Genomic DNA, 6,000 nt, shown 5'->3' on the forward strand with positions numbered 1-6,000 from the left:
TACATAGGGGTTGTTTTGTTTTTGGTTTGTTTGTTTGTGGTTGTTGTTTTTTTTTGGGGGGGGGTTCATTATGTAAGATTTGGTATCTTGCAGCAAAGCCTAATCTTCCATTCTGCTATTATGAAGCCCAATTTGCGAAATTATGAAGTAGAAATTGAGAAAAAGCATGACAAAGAAAGTGGATCAAATCCCTTGGAAAAGCTTATAAGCAGGTATCAAAAGAATTCTTTTGTAGCAAAAATTCAAGGTTTTAAGGTTTAAACATAAAATGTTCTTTGGTTAAGTCTGATACTCAGTTTCCACACAGTCACGGAGACAGGTCAGTACTGCATAAAGGATATTTAATAATCTAAAAATCTGCAATCTCCAGGTGGAGGTGTTTCTAGAGAAACTGAGCATTCAGGGGGCTCTCAAGAGAGAGGTGTGAGGAGAAGGTTAATTTATTAGGCCAAGGGGACCCTATTATTCTTGCTTTTAGGGTACCACGTGCTGGCTACATAGCTCAGACCAGGGCAGTGCGTACTGTTTTTCTATTCACCACCTCTGTTAAAGGCAGTACAAAAGGCAGACGCTCTTGGCAAATACTGTTGATGAAGAGGACTTTATAGCACTGCGTGTGTTTTCTAGAGAATATTGCAACAATACCTTTTCCCTCTTACCTGGTAATGCAGCCATCATTTATGCAAACATCGTTTGTGTACTTATGCAACCTTTCTTTTCACATCTCACTAGCCTGGGCAGTGACACAGGAATCTTTGTTTTCATGTGGTTCTTGTGCAATACCTGTCTGTTTTTCTTTCCTGTGGACTATTTGTGACTCATTCTGTGTACAATTCCTTCATCACACATCCTTGACTATTGCAAGGAAGAACTTAACTCTCCATTTGTGTTTTGAAGTCTCCAGTGCTTCTCAAGGTGGTCTTTTAACCAGTCATGCAACACACGTTCTCATTCACATAAAGTCTGTTTTTTTAAATCTTCTTTCAGTGGCCACATGACAAGCAGCTGATGTCTCTCAGCTTCCAACCATCGTGCTGTGATTGTTCGATTGAGATTCTTTATCCTGACCTTGACATTTGAAAAATTTCCCCTTCTAATTGTGTGCAGGGGCAAGAGTTTGTGGAAGCTTCAGAAAGAGGATTTTTGTGCACAGTTGGCAATTATGAACATACTACAGTCCCTATTTAAACCGCAACATTCCAGTACCTTTTGCTTGTGGAATCACCATAAAATGTAAAAAACAAAACAAAAAACCAACCTTCAACATATCATGTTTGTGAGACTATATTAAACTGAAATATCGATCAAGGTATAATTTGCTACATATTTAGCATTTCAGATAGCTATTAAAAAGTTTGAAGTGATTTCTGTATATCTTAGAGTTCTTTTTTAAAAAGGTTGCTTGCTATTTCAGCATGTCAAAACTATTCCCAAAACGCATATATAATAATTTGTTTGCTTTATTTCCAAACAAGGGCTCTGTCAGGATGGAAATCTCATAATAATAAATGTTCTGATCTGACAGCTAAGGAGAAAATTGATTTATATCCTAATTTACAAAGTCATTTCAACACATTTGCCTTTGTAACTGAACAATAAACATCTCTGTAGGGGAGCACAACGATAACTTGCAGGTAGTAACTAGTACAGTGTAAAAAGAATTAGAAAACATTAATTACCTGTGAACTTCAGAACTACGTTAAAGATTTAAATGTGTATCATTATAACCTCATTTGTATTTTAATAGGAAAATGTTACAATTACCAGCCTGTATATAGTAATTCCTTAACCTTTTCAACTGATATTTTAAAATGTGATGAATTTATAAAATGATTTGAACGTTGTATTTTTCAACTGCTCAGTAAACATCTGTCCTTCCAGGATTTTAACATTGGGTTTATTATAAAATGGTTATCTCTTTAGTATAACAAAAATGACATGTATTTGTACACACATAAAATGGAATATATGTTAGTGTCCCATAAAGGTTTTATCAGCACGAGGTTGGGATGTTGTCGTTATTCATGGAGTGGACATAACTTTTTATGGCCCTTTTTAACTCTCCAGCAATCAAAATATAGCCCGGTAAAGAAATAATTTTTCTACTAGTCATTTAAGAGATGAAAATATCCAATTTCATAATCAAGGTAAGTTCCCTTGAGATAATGCAGAGGCCCCCACATCACTGCTTCGCCCGGTACAATACACCAAAGAAACCATAGGAATTACTTGGAGTTTGAATGCATCAAGATGCTGAAGCGGGTTTTGCTTAGCTCTGTTTTTGTAATATATCTATTTGTATATTCCTTTAATTTCCAGTTACTTCTAAGATTGTCATAATGTCATGAAAAGTAGCAGAGTCCTGCAGGGGAGTAAGACTTAAAAGTGAACGGTAACCTTGGGTATTAGCCAACTGCAACTCTGGATTGAATCCATTCACAAGAAGTGCTCCCAGCCTGTATTACTCATATGGCATGAGACTCTAGGCTCCATGGGTCTTCTCCTCTGCTTCACGTAACCTGTCTGGGCCTGCTGAATGCTCAGGCTGACCTGAGAAGCTGGCCACAGGAGCAGAGATGACTCCTCATCTGCATCTCCAGCAGCCAAGGAGTCACTGCCATCTTGTCGTGCGAGCTCCATGCTAGCCAGCCGAACAGCTCAGCAGAGTGCCGTTGCTGACTTTAGCAGCCCATTACCACTGCAGCCACTTCCTGAGGGAGCTTCTTGTGGAGGTGTTGTGAGAGAGATGAGAATGGGTCACTCTACTGGATAGACACCCTTCCCTCCACCTCCCTCCCCCCCGCCGCACACATAGGAGATGCTCCTCCCCAACACAATTAGAAAAAATAGCCTGTCGGGGAGGTTGACCGCCTGTGGGTCCTCATAGCTGGGCTTTCCAATGAGCATGGAGGAGGTTCATGCCAAAAAAGCCTCTGCAGCCACCTACCAGTTCTGTACTACCCATTGCCCAAACTTTCCAACTGCATGCTGCTAGGGTCTTGGTCACACTACTTTTATCTTCCAAATTACGGATGCTAATGTGTAACGATAACTTTTGTACCTCACCTTGGCTTGGCTTTTAGTTTACAGCTGTTTGCATTTCCTAGTTTCCAGGCTCCCAGAGGTAAGTGGATTTTGTTTTCTAATTTTCATATTGAAATTAAGCTGGTCAAATGAATCCTTTATAAATATTTTTGTGACTTGAATCCTTTTTCTGTTCATGTGAATCATTTTGAAGCTGATCTTGATTTTTATTAAGGTGCGTGTTCTTTGTAAGAATTCACCAAATAGTCAGTGGATGAACTACTGTCAGTTTACAGGCTAATGACAAACTGTTCTCTTCAAATATTTGATCTTTGGGGTGTGTGTTCTTGGTCACTTAAGTTTCACATTACTGTTTTTGTCATAATCCGAGAGTAATGCCAAGCCAAGGAAAAGCAAATAACACACTTTCTGGCACAAACGTTTGGATAAACATCTTTGATTTGTGAACAGTTTTTAAAGAAGTAATAACAAAATAAACCGCATGATTCTATACATGAAAATATTTTGGAAGTTTTAGTAATATTCACCAGTTCTAATCAGTAACAAAAAGTTATAAAAATGCATTTTAAAGTAGCTTTATGCCCAGCATAAAATATTTAAATGGCTGATGCACATTGCTAGTATTTGCTGTTGCGTACTTGTGCGGGGGTGTAACAGGCAGTTGCCACCCCGGACTGGAAGCCCTGCCACCTTAGAATCATAGAATATCAGGGTTGGAAGGGACCACAGGAGGTCATCAAGTCCCACCCCTTGCTCAAAGCAGGATCAATCCCCAATTTTTGCCCCAGATCCCTAAATGGCCCCCTCAAGGATTGAACTCAGAAACCCTGGGTTTAGCAGGCCAATGCTCAAACCCCTGAGCTCTCCCTCCCGCCCAACACACCCCAACAAAGAGAAAAAGAGTAGCAAGTTCAGACCTGCAGGGGAGGGCACCCAGGATCAGCAACTGGCAGAACCAACAGGAATTGGTCCTCCTTTAGCAACTAGAAGGGCTGGAAATGGGCAGAAGCCATTTCTGGGTGAAGCTATGGCGGGGGAGGAAGGATTTCTTCTGTCTTTATCCAAGAAACCCAGCCTAGACGGTGACCAAACTGTGACTGCACCTTTTTAATTAGGCCAATAAAGGACTGCTGTTCTAGGCTGTGGAATGTAAAGCCCAGGTGTGGCCATCTTGAGTTAAATATTGTTTGCTGTAAAATTAAGGCAGCTCACTTCACGAGACACTCCACTGACTCAGGCAAACCTGTGGTAACAGGTTCTGGAAGTGGGATTTCTGACACAAGAGCAGGCCTTGGCTGAAACCTTTCAGCTGGCCCTGCAGGAGCAAGGGAGAGGCCCAGTGGGCTGCCCGGCAGCAGCAGGCTGTATCTCTGGAGCTGATTCAACAGTGGCAACACCCCCAGTAGCAAAAGTGTCCATTTCAAGAGGTGGTGCTCCAGTGGATTGTCACTTAATCTGTCTGTGGAGCACAAGGTTCTGGCCTGGCCCTTTCCAAGTCGGAGCCAGCTGATGACCCAAAGGCATACCTGCTGAGGTTTGAGTGGGTAGCTGTACGGCGCAGTAGGCTAAGGAAACTTAGACCGCACAGCTTGTACCTTTCCTGGCCAAGGAAGCCCAGGCCACTTACCGGGCCTTAGACAATGAGGTGGCCAAAGACTATGACAATCTAAAGACTGCTATCCTTGAGGTGACAGAGGTATCTCAAGAGGCCCATTGCAACCAATTCCAGATGGAGCCTTTTGCTCCCAGATCACACCACAGGCTGTTACCCAATGTCAGAAAAATTCCGTCCCGCAGTGTGATGGACATTATATTCTATGGTATTAGGACAAGAGTTGGACATATTTTAGCTGTTGTTCATATTGGGTTTGACAACATAACCCCAGCTCACTGGTGGCTGCCATCCAAACAGCCAAGAACTCTCTGGCTGTAGGTTAGCCCAATAAGGTTGATTGGCCCAGGACAAATAGCCCACAGGCCCAGACATCAGAGGAGCCACCTTGGCCAACCAGTGAGAGCCCATGAAGCGCTCAGAACCCCAAGAGCAAGGGACAGCCATCCCCTGGACCCTACAAGGTGACTTGAGACAGATAGATAAACAGGAGAGACCTACCCAGGCACTAATAGAGGACTACCCAAAGATATGGCCAAAAACTGATAACGTGGGTTCACCTAGTCGCTACATAGTACGTTCTCATTGTGAGAAGCCAGGACATATTAGTCGGTGCTGCCCTCTTATTAAATGCAGTTACATGAGGCAAGGGGTCATAGAACTCTGCCACCTCTCATCCCAGACCTGACATCTGTTACCAGGCATACATAGCTCAGTGAAACTCAGGGGGAAACACTGTAGGAGTGTTTGGATTCAGGGTGTTTTCACATGCTAGTTATGGCAATCTTACTGGACCCCATAGTCCTGTTATGACCTAGTGCATGTTACTGGCATCCATGGGGATGTCTGCTTCTGTCCCACCGCCCAGGTACTGCTGAGTAGGGGAGGACCCAGATTAGCAGGTGTGAAGAGTTGTTTACCCGGGAAAGTGATAACTGAGATGGACTGGCAGCATTTCCCCTCATTTCCCCTCTCTACTGCCTCCTCACTCAAGCCTTCTGTGTAGCCCTGAGTCCATACCCGACCAATTGGGCGTCCTCTTTCCAATTGCAAACTCTGTACTTTTCGGAAGGGCTCTTGACCTAGAAAAGCCAGAAGCAATGATGGGAACCCTGGAAGGTTGGTTACAAGGTGGTCTTGTAGAAAAGACTGAATCTGAGGAATGCTCTCACACCCCATAGGAGTTCTCCAAACCCCCGACCAAGATGACCCACCATTCAACCTGGACTTGACACTGTTGGCTGTCTCCAATCTAATGCATGGACAGAGGGAGGGAGACCCCCTGGGAAAGCCTTATGCCCAGGTGGTGGTAATCAATGGTACCATCACCCACAGGCCTCCCA

The sequence above is a fragment of the Lepidochelys kempii genome, chromosome 9 (genome assembly GCF_965140265.1).
Source record: "Lepidochelys kempii isolate rLepKem1 chromosome 9, rLepKem1.hap2, whole genome shotgun sequence".
Lineage (NCBI taxonomy): Eukaryota > Metazoa > Chordata > Testudines > Cheloniidae > Lepidochelys > Lepidochelys kempii.